The 14680-nt window shown below is 34.9% G+C and overlaps 2 long non-coding RNA genes across 5 annotated transcripts in view; one reads left to right on the top strand and one right to left on the bottom strand.

The window, feature by feature from the left end:
• Positions 1-14680, top strand: part of LOC135275360 (uncharacterized) — a 407690-nt gene that overhangs the window by 11941 nt on the left and 381069 nt on the right. For 3 of the 4 annotated variants that reach the window (XR_010342954.1, XR_010342952.1, XR_010342951.1), the window contains exon 3: positions 380-463. The exons of the other annotated variant lie outside the window; for it this stretch is intronic. This is a non-coding gene — a long non-coding RNA (uncharacterized LOC135275360). The remainder of the gene's footprint in view (positions 1-379; positions 464-14680) is intronic. 4 annotated transcript variants of the gene reach the window in all.
• LOC105728790 (uncharacterized) overlaps positions 1-14680 on the bottom strand; it is a 73062-nt gene that overhangs the window by 8607 nt on the left and 49775 nt on the right. The window lies entirely within an intron of this gene.

Genomic DNA, 14680 nt, shown 5'->3' with positions numbered 1-14680 from the left:
TGTATTTTTTAATTATCAGTTTCATTTCTTATTTTATTCACCTAATTGTTTAAAAAAAAACACGCATTTCTCAAATGCCTTGTTTCACTGTAAGCTATTGAAAGTCATTCTACCTCAAACACAAAGTTTACCAAGTAAAATTGCTTTTCCCAAATAATACAGCCTTGTTTATAGAACTTCAAGAACACTTCTACCTAAATAATATAAAAAATAATGAAGATTTTGATTTGCTCATAATAAGTTCTCTTTGGACTGTTACTGATATAATTACATACCTTCTGTATTTGTGTTAATGTTTTGGAGGCTGGCCCTAGTCTAACTAAAAATTACATTTTTAGCTCTTCAATTTTTTCAAATATATTATCATTTTTTTTTTTAGATGTGATCTTAGCTCACTGCAACCTCCACCTCCCGGGTTCAAGCCATTCTCCTGCTTCAGCCTCCTGAGTAGCTGGGACTACAGGTGCATCTAATTTTTATATTTTTAGCAGAGACAGGGTTTCACTATGTTGGCCAGGATGGTCTTGATCTCTTAACCTTGTGATCTGCCCGCTTCGGCCTACCAAAGTGCTGGGATTACAGGTATGAGCCGCCGCGCTCGGCCATATCATCGTTTTAATACTTGTTTGGCATACATGTTTATATTTACATTTTGCATCACTTTCTGACAGTGATATAACTTAGTCTCCTTAATAATTCCTTTTTATGTGTCTAAAAATGCAGAGTGGGCACTTAATATCTTCATATTTTTCCTAGTGCTGTGTCTTAGACATTTATCCCAGATTTTTAGAACCTTTTCCATTACGATTTTAAATAGAGAAATACTAAGATGCCTCCCTCATTTAACTCTTTTGTTTTTAATCTGTAAGAATTCAAATGGTAAAACTAGGTATATTATGTAAATGTGTATATATTCTTTGTGTTTGTTTTCTTTCACGTTGGACATTTATCATTACATTTTAAAATATTGGTTATAGATAATTATCTGTATGTATGTATGTGTGTGTATATTTTTTGAATTCAAACAATGCAGGTATATATAGTGTAAAAAGTGAAAGATCCCTGTAATCATATCCCAACATAAGCAGGGTAAAAAGTTGTTATTTTTCCAGAGTGGTTCTTGCTGTGGGGACATAAAAGGAAGTAGAGGATAGAACATAGAGTGCCTGGACTTAGGGAATGATACATCTAGTAGTGTAATACACACTGTATCAATGTGACAGTGTAATACACACTATCAATTCATGCTTAGAAATTCAAATTAATTGGAAAGAATATTATGAAAAAGATGAATCTGAAACTTAGCTTCCAGAAGGAGGCAACATGAATATTAGAAAGAGCCTGAGCTTTGATGTAAGGATTTCAACTCCAGTTCTGAAATTTATCAGCTGTGTGATCTTGGGTAAGTTCTTTAACTGCTCTGATTTTTTAGTTCCTGTCTGTATAAAATGAGGATAACCTTCTAAGGTTCTTGTAAGGATTAAATTAATGTAATTTTTCACAGTAGATACTCAGTAAATAGGTTTTAAATTCATTATTTACCCACATAATCTGCCACATTTTATATTGGCTTAATATTCTCTAGTGTATATAAAAATAATATAATGTACTGAAAAATATAGAAAATGTAGTTATGATTTATATAGTCTTAAAGGGAATTTTTAAATTTTATCCATATTCAACATTTAAAAGGAGATTTAAAAACTTTAAAGAAATTTGAAATAATAAATTGAGATTTAGCCTCTATTGATATGACATATATTAGTCAAACTAGTAAATCAGATAACTTTATCATATAGTGTTCTTCTATGTCTAGAAGATTGCCACAATTTGTTATGTTAAGGTCAAATCAATGACTATACAGGCACGGCAAGAAAACTAACAAGTGTTTCTGAGTAATGATTATGGTATTCCCTGAAAACAAGACAAGCAATTCTTTAAGAAAGCTTAAAACGACTATTGAACTCTGAACCAGAGCCCAAATAATGACTATCAAGCTACCTCCTCAACAAGAAATATTATCCCAGCAGTGCAGCTGTGAGCTAATTAAACAGCCCAGATCGTTGTGCTAAACTTTAGTACTGCATTTGCAGAATTAATTCAGAGGACATGTTATTAAAGTCTGGGTTTTATCAGAAGAAGGCAGCCTCTTTTTTGAGCAGCATTTAAAAAATTAACATACTGGATAAGCTGCTTATTATAGCTGGAGCCTATGACATCCTTCATATAGATGCAAAAACTAAGCAATGAATTTCTAAGCAAAATAATGAAGCTATTGCACTCTGAGACCAAAATGTAAAAATAGTATTTTAGATACACTGAGAGCACTTGCCAAAAAAAATTATATTCTATATGGTTATTTCTAAAGTCCTGAAGGACATATTGATTTTGACTAATATGCTAGAATCTAGCAACTATATATATATATATATATACACACACACACACACACACACATGTATGTGTGTGTATACACATGCATTTGTGAGAGAGAGAGAATGAGAAATATGTAACAATTCTGTATTTACTTAACTTGGAAATCAGTAATAATTAGCATGTGTAAGACAAGAATATTTTAAATTATCATGAAGTATAATACCGTCCCTCTTAATTAGTCTTAATAAAACTTGGACTTTAAAATTTATATCTCAAAATCTAAATCATAAACAAAATTCCTACCTTATCATAAGTGCCAATGGCTGTCATTATTAAAGTTATTATGCATGGGCAACAGTGGTAGAAATAAGATATGGAGACATTTATGATTGGAAACTTTGTGGAGGCCAAAAAATATGTTACCTTATATTAAGTTTGTTGATGTAGTGGACTCACGAAGATAAAACAAATCAGTGAATTCTTTACAATCCTAGTCACTCATCTTTAAAACAGGGAGAGCAACACATACTGTTTTCAGTACTGCAACAAAATAAGATAGCAGTTTATGAATAGTTCAATAATTCTAATACTTTAATGGATAAAAATAAGAGAGCCCTGGAATAAAGCAGCATACATCTGATCTTTGGCAAAGTAGACAAAAACAAGCAACAGGGAAAAGATTCCCTGTTCGATAAATGATGCTGGCAACAACAAAAAAAGAAAACTTAGGGCCAATATCCTTGATGAACATCAATGCAAAAATCCTCACCAAAATACTGGCAAACAAAATCCTGCAGCACATCAAAAAGTTTATCCACCACAATCAAGTAGGCCTTATTTCTGGGATGCAAGTTTGGTTCAACATATGCAAGTCAATAAATGTGATTCATCACATAAACATAACTAAAGACGAAAGCCACATGATCATCTCAATAGATACAGAAAAAGCTTTTGATAATATTCAACACCCATTTATGTTAAAAACTCTCAATAAACCAGGTATTGAAGGAACATAACCTGAAAATAATAAGAACCATCTATGAGAAACCCACATCTAACATCATACTGGATGGGCAAAAGCTGGAAGTATTCCCTTGAAAACTGGCACAAGACAAGGTTGCCCTCTCTCACCATTCCTATTCAACATAGTATTGAAAGTCCTGGCCAGAGCAATCAGGCAAGAGAATGAAATAAACGGCATCCAAATGGGAAAAGAAATCAAGCTATTCATTTGCAGATGATGTAATTCTGTATCTAGAAAACTCCATAGTCTCGGCTCAAAACCTCCTTGCAAGCTGATAAACAAGTTCAGTGAAATTTCAGGATACAAAATCAATGTACAAAAATCACTAGCATTCCTATACACCAACAATAGTCAAGCTGAAAGGGAAATTAGGAACACAATCTCATTCACAATTGCCACAAAAAGAATAAAATACCTAGGAATACAGCTAACCAGGGAGGTGAAAGATCTCTACAAGGAGAACTAGAAAACACTGCTCAAAGATATCAGAGATGACACAGACAAATGAAAAAACATTCCGTACTAATGGATAGGAAGAATGAATATCATTAAAATGGCCATACGGCTCAAAGCAATTTATAGATTCTGTGCTATTTCTATCAAACTACTAATGATAGTCTTCATAGAACTAGAAAAAAACTATTTTAAAATTCATATAGAACCAAAAAGAGCCCAAATAGCAAAGGCAATTCTAAACAAAAAGAACAAAGCTGGAAGCATTATGCTACTCGACTTCAAACTATACTACAGGGCTTAAGTAACCAAAACAGCATATTACTGGTACAAAAACAGACACATAGACAATTGAAATAGAATAGAGAGCCCAAACAGAAGCCTGCACACTTACCACCATGTAATCTTTGGTAACACTGACAAAAATAAGCAATGAGGAAAGGACTCAGGACTCCTTATTCAACAAATGGTGCTGGGAGAACTGGCTAGCCATATGCAGAAGATTGAAACTGGACCCTTTCCTTACATCATATGCGAAAACCAACTCAAGATGGAATAAAGACTTCAATGTAAAACCCCAAACTATAAAATCCCTGGAGGACAACCTAGGCAATACCATTCTGGACATAGGAACTGGCAAAGATTTCATGATGAAGAAAGACATCCAAAGCAATTGCAACAACAACAACAACAAAAATTGATAAATGGGATCTAATTGAACTAAAGAGCTTCAGCACAGCAAAAGAAACTATCAACAAAATAAACAGTCAACCTATAGCATGGTGAAAACATTTGCAAACTATGCATCTGACAAAGGTCTAATATCCAGCATCTATAAGGAACTTAAATTTACAAGAAAAAAAAATCTCCATTAAAAAGTGGGCAAAGGAACTAAATAGATAGTTTTCCAAAGACGTACATGCAGCCAACAATCATATATAAAAAAGCTCACCATCACAGTTCATTAGAGAAATGCAAATCAGCCTGTGGCCATACCACCCTGAACCCAACCAATCTCGTCTGATCTCGGAAGCTAAGCCAGATCAGGCCTGGTTAGTACTTGGATGGGAGAAATGCCAAACAAAACCACAAGGAGATACAATCTCACACCAGTCAGAATGGCTACTATTAAAAAGTGAAAAAATAAAGGTGCTAGTGAGATTATGGAGAAAAAGGAATGCTTATACAATGTTGGTGAGAGTGTAAGTTGGTTCAGTTATTGTGGAAAACAGTGTGGTGTTTCCTCAAAAACCTAAAAACAGAACTACCATTCAACACAGCAATCCCATTACTGGATATATACCCAAAGGAATATACATTTTCTATCATAAGGACACATTCTCGTGTGTGTTCATTGCAGCACTATTCATAATAGCAAAGACATGGAATCAACCTAAATGCCATCAATAGTAGACTGGATAAAGAAAATTTGGTACATATACACTATGGAATACTGTGCAACCACACAAAAAAGAATGAGATCTTTAAGGGAACAGGGATGGAGCTGGAGGCCATTATTCTTAGCAAACTAATGCAGAAACAGCCAAATATTGCATGTTCTTACTTATAAGCGGAGCTAAATGATGAGAACACATGACACATAAAGGAAAATGACAGACACTGGGGCCTACTGAAGGGTGGAGGGTGGGAAAAGGGAAAGGGTAAGAAAAAAGTAACTAATGAATACTAGGCTTAATACTTGAGTGACAAAATAATCTGTACAAAAAACCCCTGTGACATGAATTTACCTATATGACAAACATGCACATGTACCCCTGAACTTAAAATTAAAAAAATAAAAACAATAAACCAACAAAATAAATATCGTACTAAAAATGATAAAAATTTAAAAATGATGCTGGGATAACTGGCTAGCCAGATGCAAAAGATTGAAACTGGACCCCTTCCTTACACTATGTACAAAAGTCAACTCAAGATGGATTAAAGACTTAAGTGTAAAAATCTAAACTGTAAAATCTCTGGAAGAAAACCTCTGAATACCTTTCTGGACATAGGCCCTGGCAAAGATTTCATGATAAAGGCACCAAAGCAATTGCAACAAAAACAAAAATTGACAAATGGGACCTAATGAAACTAAAGAGCTTCTTCACAGCAAAAGAAACTGTCAATAAACAGACAGCCTATAGAATGGGAGAGAATATGTGCAAACTATGAATCCAACAATGGTCTAATATTCAGCATCTATAAGGAACTTAGATAAACAAGCAAACAATGAAAAACCAAATTAAAAAGTGGACAAAGTGGGTAGGCAGTTTTTGAAAGATGTACATGTGCCCAACAAACATGAAAAGAAGCTCATTACTAATCAATAGAGAAAAGCAAATCAAAACCACAATGAGAGACCTTGTCTACCAGTCGGAATGGCTATTGCTAGAAAGTCAAAAAATAACATATGCTAGCAAGGTTGAGGAGAAAGGGGGACATTTATACATTGTTGGTGGGAGGGTAAATTAGTTCAGCCATTGTGGAAGGCAGTTCAGGGATTCTCAAAGAAACTTTGATAAATCTGATATAGAACTTAAATCAGAACTACCATGCAACTCAGCAATCCCATTATTGGGTATATACCCACATGAATATGAGTCTTTCTGCCATAAAGACATGTGCACTTATACGTTCATAACAGCACTGTCCACAATAGGAAAGACATAGCATCAACCTAAATGCCTATCAACGGTAGACTGGATAAAGAAAATGTGGTACATATACACCATAGAGTATTACACAGCCATAACAAAGAATGAGATCATGTCCTTTGTAGCAACATGGGCAGAGGTGGAGGCAATTATCCTAAGCAAACTAATGCAGGACAAGAAAACCAAATACCGTATGTTCTCACTTATAAACGGGAGCTAAACACTGAGTACACATGGACACAAAGAAAGGAACAATAGACACCAGTGCCTACTTGAGGGTGGAGAGTGGGAGGGGGGAGAGGATGAGGAGAAATAACTAATGGGTACTATGCTTATTACTTGGGTGACGAAATAGTCTATATACCAAACCCCCATGACACACAATTTACCTATGTAACAAACCTGCACATGTACCCTTGAGCCTAAAATAAAAGTTTAAAAAAGGTAACAAATAAAAATATTTCTGAAAAGCCAATAGAAGCCTAGAAAAACACTTCATATAGACACACAAACCTCATATATAACACATGCTCCTACTGATAAATTTCATAGATAAAAGAAACTAAGTAAACAGTGAGGTAATGTGAGGGAAATTTTCGACACATCTTTTTAAAAGTAATTTTTGGTTTTCATTTTAAATTATGAAAATTTTAAACTTACAAATAAGTATAGGAAATAACATCCCAGACACCATATCTACTTTTGAATTAGAGTGGCAAAGAAAATCTGATGGCAACCTTTTTAGCAGGGTTAACTTAGCTGACTTTAAACAAAACAAAACAAAAAAAGCAAGTACAGTACATGTATCTGCTCTTATTGTTTCACATGGTTCTATCTGAAGATCAGTTTCTAGTTGGACCATCAGGTCTGTCTTCAAATTAGGAGTGTATACATTGTTCAAGGAGTTGATTTCCTCTCTTAGAGCTTCTAAACTCCTTCCTAAATAATTTAGGGAGGAAAGACTTTCTTAAGGATTGGTCTTTTAAAGCTAATTAACAGATAACAAAGAGAATTAGCCTAGTAAATTTTTGTAGCAGGCTTAACATTTTGAGCCAAGACACAAAATTTTACAAATATCCACCCTAGCTCACCCAAGCAAGACACTCCCTTGATAAGATGCAATGGTACACTCCTTCCTTTGTCCCCGAACCATTGCTGCAGCTGGTTGATCCGTGGTTGTCTTACTCAATACACTGAGTACACATGGACACAAAAGTGAGTACTCTTCTTTATCATGAAGACATAAATGAGGGAAGTCATGGTGGTGGTGAAGATAAGGGGAAATATTAAGGAGTTTTTCTCTATAGGATTCTGCTATCAATTGCCCCAGTTAGGGTGTTTGCTGGAAGAAAGTTTTGAGGCCAAGATTAGATGACTTGATAAAAACGTGATATCAACAATTTTTTTCATGAAGAAGATAGCTTTGGGAGTAAGTGATGATAGTGGAAATGAACTATTCAGAAGTCTACTGTTACTTTTAGGAAATGAATTGGATAAAATTTAGTTAGCATGTTAGGAATTTTTGGAAGTGAAGGATTAAAAATATGATATTAGATTAAAAAAAAATCTAATCAAAAGGATTTTGTGGTCACTACAGAAAAGATGATCAGGATGCTGAATTACTGGAGATGTTGAGTATAAGAAGATAAACTTAGACATAATAGCTGTCTTTACATATTAGGGCAATATTTGGAAAAGGTAGTAGACCTAGATAATTGATAGATAGAAGCAACCTCTCATACAATAGATAATTGTTTGCCTGATAGAAGCAACCTCTCATGTTTATTCAACATTGAGTACCTAGTGATATTTCAGGTACTATCATAGTACTATGGATACTGGGGATACAAGGTTCACAGTCAAGCAGGATAAACAAAGGAGAGAACAAGTCTAATTCAGTGTGATAAGTGTCCGGTATGCATGTGTGCTGTGGGAGCTTTGCAGAAGAAATGATACCCAAGTTGAATTTTGAAAAATTAATTTGGCCATGGGAGGCAAGAAGACAGGGCTTTTCATGCAGAAGGAACAATATGTACAAAAAGACAGGGAGCTGTGACGAAATACTAGTTCTTTGCAAATTACAAGTTGTTCACAATGCTGGAGCATAGACTGTAACTGAAAGTTAGATATGGGAACGAGATTGGAGAGATTGGCTGGAAACAGTGTCTTGAATATGATGGCAAGAAGTCTGAACTTTATCCTCAAGGCAGTGTGAAGCCATCATGGGTCTTAAGCAGTAGGTGACTGAATCAGATTTGTTTTTAAAAATTACTCTGACATTATGAATTAACTGTAGCAGGGGGCAGGAATAACCCTCCAGCAAGGTTAGGCTATTTCAGTAATGCAAGTGGAACTGATGAAGACATAAACTAGGCAAATGGTGGCGGTGGTGGTGAAGGTGAGGGGAAATAAGAAATTTGTCTTGATAGGATTCTGATATCAATTGAATCATATAGACATAAGTAACCATCTAGAAAGATTAAATGCGTTAAGACATTAAAGTTTAAAATGTACATATACTTTTTTCATAAAAATTATAAGTACAATATATACAGGAAGATAACATATATTTGAATATGGTATATATAACATTGGTAACAAGCAAGAAAATAATTGAGGTCAAAAATGGCCAATTCAATGAGTAAGATAGAAAAATAGAAAATATAGAACTCTCATTCCCTTTGGGTAAAATACTTGGAATATATATATATATATACACACATACATACACACACACACACATACACACACATAGCATGCATATATATATATATATAAAACAAGGATATATATGTAGTATGTGTGAAAGTTGTATATATACAAAAATTTCTATAGTATATACATATGATTTCTATAATCACTCTGTCTGAACCAAACCCTAGAGATTTCAGTAAAAATAGATCTTGCATATAAATCTGTCTCTATTAAGGCATTTAGTCCGTCTGAGGCTAAAAACTGTCACATTCAATCAATAGCCATGAATGGTGATTGGAAAGAAACTGATCTGGAAAGAAGCCAAATGGCAAAAATCACTTTCCAAAAAGAAACAAAGCCTTCATAATAAATACATAAAACACAACTCAGTAAGCATCAAAAATAATTGAGGCCAAAAATGACCAATTCAGTGAGTAATATCTTACTCACTTATAGAAAATATCGAACTCTCATTTCCTTTGGGCCAAATTCTTAAAGCTATTTTTGGTGCCTTTCCATTTGCCCCTTGCTGACCTTTCTGTGTCATCTTTTGAATACCAAACACTCTCTCACTGCCCAGACTCCCTCTTCCTGGTTTACCGTGGCCTCATTTTCCAGCAGACCTAGAGTCTTCCTTTCCATGCTGTAAGCCTAAAGTGATAGGTGATAATGTGAATTTCTGGTGCCTCAGTCAGTGGGACACATATTTTTTAGTTAGAAAGCAGGCACCTCTTTGGATGTGTCTCCAATCGCAGAACACACAGGGAGCTGCCTACCTTTAGATGTGTAACACTTTCCTTCTAAAAAGACCAAATATGACATTATATCTGAATTGCCATTCAATTCTTTTTCTTTACACAAACATTTTTCTCTCTATTTGGCCTGTAAAAATAAAAAATAAAAAGTAAGAGGATGTGTAGCAATCGGCCCCTTCACATTCTTGCCAGGATGATGATTCAGGGCCTTGATAGGCACATAACTTTCAGGCATTTCCCTATGTCACTTTTCCACTGCATCTCATTTAGTATGTGTGCTAATCCCCAAAAATCCTAAGTGTGATAATTTGTGAAATTTTCTATGACTGTAAAGATGCGTAGAGTTTTAATACCCTCCATGGACAAAAGTCCATTTCCTTTTATTTTTTTGTTTCCTTGTTTAGATGCCAAACTTGCTGATAGTAACTTAATGAGCAAAGAGTAAAAACTGTTATCCCTTTAATTGGTCTCCACTGGTTAATTCATAGGCGGCTTTTAGAAATGCACTTATTATATAATTAACAGAGATTTGTGACTCTTTTGTAAGTTATTGGCCATAAAAGGCTTTGTTTAATAATCACAGTCATGTCTTCTATTGCTCTGTGTTGACAGCACAGTGTCACCCTCAGAGACTGCTTTTCTACAGTCTCAGCAGTCTCTTTGGTTTTCCATGCTTCTCTTTAAGTTCTCTCAAAATCTGTTCTCTTCAAGATGCAGGTGCTTCTGCTGTTCTAGTCAATTGTGTGTGTGTGTGTGTGTGTGTGTGTGTGTGTGTGTTTTAAAGCATCACCATTTTTAAGAAGATTAAAATCACCAGGCCTTGTTTTCTTACTCATTTCTCTCTTACTTCTATAATTCTCATATTCTATGGCTTTAGAGAAGTCCTCCTACTCCAAGATTAAAAACTCCAATTTGTAACTTAGGCCATTGTAAAATGTATGCTAGAGGACAACTTTGTTTTTTAAATGTGGTACTTATAAATACAGCGTTATTAGAAGTCAAGAATGTTTCCAACTTTTGTGTTTGTCATGTATTTGTCTAGGCATCTATATTAAACTGCTTTACACTTGACCTCCAACTACTTTTTCCTCCTCCTCTTTCTAATTGCTCCAAGCTTTCTTCTTAGGTCATTGCAAGCTGTACTACTTCTTCCCTGGTACACTTATGTTTTGTATACTTGACTGCCTGCCTGTTCTCAAGTTTATTTCCCATCCTTATTTGGAAAGTTCAGAACTTGAGAATGGTAAACAAAATCGACATTCTTTTTTATTTGGTAGGCAAGTAACTAATTTAAGACTTAAAATAGAAGTGTAAATTATTGTAACAGTTATAAGTGGTTAAGTGCAAATCTTGTGCTCTTGTGCTTTTAGCTGTAGAAAAGAAAATAACTTTCCTGTAAAACCATGACTATATACTATTGGTAATAAAATATTCATGCTAATCATGCTCATAAGATTGTGACAGAAATGCTGATATTCTAATACTGCCATGTCTTTCCCGGTGGTACTTAGTAAACCATGGAACTAGATACTAGTATAGAGCATTTTTTTCTTTCTCATATTATAGGTCATTGTAATTCTAATTGTAACTAAAAAGTAAGCATTTTCTAAAACTATTTCTATTACCATTGAAAAATTGTGTTGAATGCTAATACTAATTATTTGTCATTGGTAACCTTTTGTTAAAAGAATTAATTCTTTTGTTCATACTAGGCAGGACAGAAACTGAACTGGCAAGAGAGATAGATAAATACATTTCTGTAGCACTTTTTTCTCTCAATATAAATATTTAATTATGTAATGAGAAATTCTTATGAAAAAATTGTGACATACAATGGGATTGTTTCTCTCTCTGTAAGTAGGGCACGCAACTAAAACTTTTTAAGTCTTTTTAAGTGATGGATCTGTTCTAGGCACTTTAAAATATTCTCTTTAATTGTAACTGTGCCCTACAAACTGGATATTATCATCCCTATTTCACAGATGAGTAATTAAGGTTAAATAACTTGCCTACAGCTGCACAGTTAATACTAGGAAGAGTCAGGGGTATGACACAGGGCTGATTCCAAAGCTCATGTCTTTCCATCTTCTTAAAATAGGCCCCTCTGCTCATTCTTCAGGAGAAAATCAGCCTTGTGATGTATCATAATACCTACCATGAGAGCCTGTGGTTTGTTGGATAAGGGTGTGGGGTCTGGGATTAAACTGAATTTGGAACTCAATCCTATCACTCACTAATTGTGTAATCTTGAACATGATGTCTCTGGGCCTTAGTTTTACCATCTGTAAAAAAGGGGTGTTAACAGTAATATCCACTCAATAGTGCAATTTGTAAGGACTAAATGAGGGAATATACATAAAGTTCACAATAAAGTGGTCAACACATAGTGTTCAATGAACATAGTGTTTATAGGAGTTTGTTCTCCCTATAAAAGTTGGTCTTTTTGTGGGTAGAGAAAAGATGTATGGGAGGGTGTAAATTCCTTTCTTCTAGCCACTTATGTCTGGCTGATTTGCAAATCAGTGTTCTGTTTTAGATCCCTGACAGATTTTACATGTTCATTTTTCTGCTTTAATGCATAGTAGAAGATTAAAAATGACCATAAATTCTTTGTTAATCCACCCTTTGAGAAGATTTTCCTTCTCTTGAATATACGTTAGACTTAGTGACTTATTTGATGAGTAAAATATTGCAGAGTGGGACTTTTGAGGCTAAATATTAGGAAGTCTTGCATCTTTTGTCCACATCTCTTTGAATGCTTCTCTGGGAGTCCTCAGCCATCAAGTGAGAAGTCTGATTGCCTTGAGATCTCCATGTTGGAGAGGCCATGAATAGGTACTCTGGTCATCAGACTCAGCTAAGTCCACGTTCTCCAGTTATCCCTGCCAAGATGTCAGACATCCAAGTAAAGCTGTCTTGGACCCTCCAGACCAATCTGGATATCACTGAAGATGCTTAGTTGACAGAAGAATCTCCCAGCTGAGCCCTGCTTTAATTTCTGACCCCCAACATTATGACATATATTGAAATGATTGTTGTTTTAAGAGAGTACATTTTGGAATAAGTTGTTAAACAGCACTGGGTAACTGAAACATGCATTTATTTATTTTAAAAGAAACTCTTGTGCCAAAAACTGTTCTAGGTAGTGGGGGATGATGCATCTATGAACAACTTTAGCATGGTCACTGATCTCATGAAGGTTACTGTCTTAGCCAGGGTTCTCTAGAGAAACAGAACCAGTAAGATAAGTATACACAAATATGTATATATAAAAGGAGATTTATTATAGGAATTGGCTCACACGGTTATGGAGGTCGAGAAGTCCAACAATCTGCTGTCTGCAAGCTGAGGAACAAAGAAAGGCTGTGGTGGAATTTTGTCAGAGGCCAAAGACCTGAGAATTGGGGTATGTGTGAGGAAATGAGCAGATAGTATAAATCCCAGTCTGAGTCAGAAAGCTCAAGAACCAGGAACACCAGTGTCCAAGTTTAGGAGAAAATGGATGTCTTAGCTCAAGCAGAGAAAGCAAAGTTGCCCTTCTTTTGCCTTTGTATTCTATTCAGATCCTAAATAGATTGGATAATGCCCATTCACATTGGGGAGGGTCATCTGCTGTACTCAGATCACCAGTTCAAATACAAATCTTACTAATACATATTATTTGAATTAAAATTGCTTTAAGATTCAGTTTATATATCTAATAAGAAAATGTTTATGACTACTTGTTACTTCTTTCCTTTGAGCCAAAATGATCCTATAGAATGATCATTCATTCCCCTTATGCATTAGACTTAGCCCTAATTTTTTTTCTGTTCCCCCAGTCAAATTCATCCTGAAACGAAGATTTTCCATTATTGAGGATATTCAAAAGGATATCTTGTTCACTTTAATGAAAAGACCAAAAAAAATGTGTTAAAAATATTTTTAAAGGTAGTAGTGCCAAAGCCAGCATGGGTGCAGGGCCTTCTGAAGTGACTCATTTGAAAGAAGCATCATTCATCTGGTTCAAGTGATGCTATATTTTTTAAAGAAATAATTACACTACATTATCATCATACCATGTTTTGTAAGTGTTCATTCGGGTGAGCTTTATTTCATTTATGCTTATCTTTTCAACTATTTTCCGTGCTTCAGTGATTTCTTCAAATGTGTCTTCTACTTCAGATTTCTGACTGGTCTCTTATCATTTATACCCCTGCATTTTCCCAAACCCTGAAATTCTGTTTATTCTATCTAGGCTTAGCTAATTTTCTCCTCTTCCCAAACATTTTCTTTAATCTCTACTTAATGAATGATATCATGACCAGCTTGGTTGCCTAATGTAAAAATGTGGATGTCATCTTGGATACCCTCTGCCCCAACACTCACAATGAATTTCTCATCAAATCTTGTTGATTCTACTTTAAAACTACTGTCCCTTCTGCCTGGAATGCTGTTACCCACTTTGACTCCATGGTGAACATGTTTTTCAAGACTCAGTTTAAGCTCATCCCTTCTGTATTCCATAGTATCAGGTTCATGCCTCTAGAGTAGCCTTAAGCATATTGTAGTATTATTCATTCATATTGAGGTCTATCTTCAACTTTTTTTCATGTCTTGGTATAGATATACATTCTATTTATTTATTCAACAAGTATATATTAAACATGGGGCAGGCCGTCTGCTTGATCCTGCTGTACGAGACAGATAAGATCTCAGACCCTATAGGTCATACAACACAG

The sequence above is a fragment of the Aotus nancymaae genome, unplaced genomic scaffold (genome assembly GCF_030222135.1).
Source record: "Aotus nancymaae isolate 86718 unplaced genomic scaffold, 86718_ANA_hifiasm-v0.15.2.pri h1tg000016l, whole genome shotgun sequence".
Classification (NCBI taxonomy): domain Eukaryota; kingdom Metazoa; phylum Chordata; class Mammalia; order Primates; family Aotidae; genus Aotus; species Aotus nancymaae.
This window is presented reverse-complemented; position numbering and strand designations above follow the sequence as displayed.